General features: G+C 39.5%; 1 pseudogene; it reads right to left on the minus strand.

Annotated features, from left to right (window-relative positions):
- Positions 1–248: 248 nt before the first annotated feature.
- Positions 249–1341, minus strand: LOC125170592 (glyceraldehyde-3-phosphate dehydrogenase-like; annotated as a pseudogene).
- Positions 1342–3690: the final 2349 nt, after the last annotated feature.

Genomic DNA, 3690 nt, shown 5'->3' on the forward strand with positions numbered 1-3690 from the left:
ACAAGACTCATCACTCACTCAAGCTTCACCAAACTATTTTCTGGACTGAATCAGTACCAGATTCTTCGGCAAAAGGCATTTCACAGTTGGGCAAATGGCTTCATGGTGTTTCTGGTTTCCTAGAACACAATCTATTCCCATCTCCTCAAGTAATCCCCAAAGCCTTTATTTGTTTGTTTATGACTGGGTACAGTGCGCTTTGTTGATGTTACATGACAAGGTAGGGCTTCCTAAGCCCCTCCACTTCTTCAGGGGGGTCTGGGATGAAACTGTGCAGAGGTCAGGAGATTCTCAGTGTGTTGGGGGATGAGCTGGAGCAAGAATTTCCCAGCAGCTGAGGCCTTCTCTCTTCCTCTCTTTTTCTTGCTGGAGCTGGTAGTCCAGGGGCTCAAGGAGGCCATGTGGACCATAAAGTCCACCATCCTGTTGCTGTAGCCAAATTGATTGTCATATCAAGAAAGTAGCTTGACAAAGTGGTCATTGAGGGAAATATCAGCCCCAGCATCAAAGGTAGAATGGGTGTCACTGTTAAAGTTGCAAAAGACAATCTGGTCCTTGGTATAGCCCAGGATGTCTTTCAGATAATCCCCTAATGTTTGCTTCACCACCTTATTGATATCATCATATTTGACAGCTTTCTCTAAGACTGCAGAGCAAATCTACAACTGACATTTGGGGATGGGGACACAGAAAGCCATGCCAGTGTGCTCCTATTCAGATCAGAGATAAATTTGCCCATAATCTTGGCAGTGCTAATAGAAGCAAGGATGATATCTGGAGAAGCCTCATGGCCATCATGCCACAACTTCCCAGAGGGGCCGTGAGGGACCATCCAGTGCTGGCACGGACTGTGTACATGAGTTCCTCCACCAGGCCAAGCTGTCATGGATGACCGTGGCCGAAAAGGCCAAGCACTTGGTAGTGCAGAAGGCATTTCTGACAATCCCAAGGGAGTTGTTAAACATCTCATGGTTCATCTCATGGAGCAAAAATTCTTGCTCCATCCTAAACATGTGGGAATCAGCAGATGGGGCAGAGATAATGACCCTTTTTGTTCCACCCTTCAGGTGAGCCATAGCCTTCTCCAAGTTAGTGAGGACACCAGGGGACTCAAAAACACCAGCATCACCCCATTTCATGTTGGGAGGATATTGCTCCTGGAAGATGGAGATGAGCTTTCCATTAATGACAAACTACCAGGTTTCAGCCTTGATTGGGCCATTGAACTCACCATGGGTGGAATCATACTGGAACATGTAGACCATGAAGTTGCTTATTAAGGGGTCACTAACAGAGACAATATCCAGTGTCAGTGTCAAAAGCAGCCCTGATTACCAAGCACCCAATGCAATCAAATTAGTTTTCTCTAATATTTCCCATCATGTCTCAGGAATGTGACCTGCACTGCTCAAGAAGGTATGGCTGCTTGCATAATGGGGAGGAACAAAGAATCCCAGTGACTTTAACTACTTTTATTCTTCCCAGACATGGGTGATATTATATCCTATGATATCTCCTAGCTCTCTTTTATTTATATTTTTCTTCCATTTATTCATTCATTCAATAATTTTGGAGAGCTACTGTCTGACCCCTTGGAAGACACAGAACATGTTACTTATTATCAAGTGTGTACATAAATAATTTTTCACTGATAAATAATTTTGGCAAGATAACCACACTATATTAGGTAGCTTTACAGCAATAACAACCTCAAACAACATTTATTTTTCAATCATATTACATGTAGATAGCTGTGGGTGGGCTACTGTGACTCAACTCTTGGTTGCATTCCCATTTCAGAACTCAGGCTTAAGGAACAGTCCCTTTTTAGGACTTGACATTCTCATGGCAAAGGGAAGAATACAGGAAGATAATTGGGCAGTGGCTTTGAATACTTCTGCTTAAAGTGATACACAGTCAATTCTCTTTATTCCTAGTAGTTATGTTCAAACACTGAATGAGCAAAAATCGAACCATTGCTCTAAAAGGACCTGCGAGCCTCTGCTGACAGTGTTTTGTCAACCATTTGAGTTATATAAGTGTTTTTGCTGAAACCCTTGTAAAATGAGCCAGTGTCATCATTATTGAAAACCTGCTCTTCACATAACCTTCTCCTATATAATACTTAGCAGGTATTTAAAAAATTCCATCCACATCTTCCTGATCTGCAGAACCTGCCCCACTTGCGAGCTCATTTTTCATGCTGTTTCACCTTTTGAGACGTATGATCCAGACAGTATGAACTGATAGGGTTTAATATTTTCCTGACCCTTGTTACTGTGCCTTTCAACAAGGAATCCCCAGTAAGAGAAGTATTCCTACAGATCAACAAGCCAGGAGGGGGTCCAGAATCTCTTTCATAGAAGCAACAGCCCACCCTTTCTCAATGAGAAATATCCAGAGATTTGTTGCCCTGGATAATCTTCTTCTCTAGTGCAGAAGTGTAGGGGGAGATTTAATAAATCAGTGAATTATTGGTGGCCTTAAACTATTTCCCAATAGATTCAATGTCCTACGTTAGCACATTTGTAGAGTTCTATCTGCAATGGAGGAAAGAATGTGTGTTTATGTTAACCCAGGTCATAAACAATAGCTAATTTTAGTTGAAATAACACTGTTGATATTCACAGGATCTATATGGTTTTGAATGCTGCCCTCATTATTTGTTGTTTATATCACTGTTATAATTTTTTTTTTATATCTTAGTAAGTAAATTGGAAACTATTAGGTTTACTAGGGGTCTTGGCAAACTATAACCAGTGAGTCAAATCCTGCCTGCTACTTGTTTTTGTAAATACATTTTTATTGGAATACAGCCATGCTTTCTGTTTACATACTGCCTATGACTGTTTTCACACTACAACAGCAGAGTTAAGTGTTGCAGCAGAGACCATATGGCCACAACACTGAAAACAGTTACTCTCTGGATCTTTACAAAAAAATGTCTGTCAACCTTGGCCTTATACTAATGGTAGATGTGTCAAAAAAAAAAAAAAAAGCCAGTCAATAGTGAAACTATGAATAAACAGGTTGAAAAAAGAATATCCTTCCACAGAAAGTATATTTCCAGGGCTTCTTGCCTAGGTCAGTGACATTGAATGTAACCTGATTACAAAGTTGTGCAAGCAAGGAATGCAAACACGTTTATGATGATTGAACATTCTGCATTAAGGAAAGCATGTAATATTTGGGAAAGCTGTTATATTTACATCAGATTGGGAAATAATATGTTTGTGAATAGGTTAAGTTGAATCGAAATATTTTGATCAACCATTTAGCATAGTAATTATCTTTGATTAAAATATTTGAGTTTGGCTAATTAGCACATGAAGAGACTATCTGGGAGACTTGTACTTATGCCTGTGAAACATTATGCACAGAACTGTACACTGAAAAAGAGTGAATTTTATTTGCATAAATCATATCTCAATCAACCTAATTTGTTTATTTTTTTAATTTATTCTTTTAAAGATCATATATCTGCATAGATATTTTAAATTATAGTAATTAACATAAGTTTTATAGAAAAGCTTTTCGACTTCCAGTATTATTGCTGTTCAAGTTAAGTGATAACAGCACTGATGGCATTAGAAGTCCAGAAGGAACAATTCAGTTTTTCTCCACTTAAAAAAAAAATTCTGGGGCATCTGGGTGGCTCGGTCAGTTGAGGGTCTTGGCTCAGGTCATGAT

The sequence above is a fragment of the Prionailurus viverrinus genome, chromosome B4 (assembly GCF_022837055.1).
Source record: "Prionailurus viverrinus isolate Anna chromosome B4, UM_Priviv_1.0, whole genome shotgun sequence".
Taxonomy (NCBI): Eukaryota; Metazoa; Chordata; class Mammalia; order Carnivora; family Felidae; genus Prionailurus; species Prionailurus viverrinus.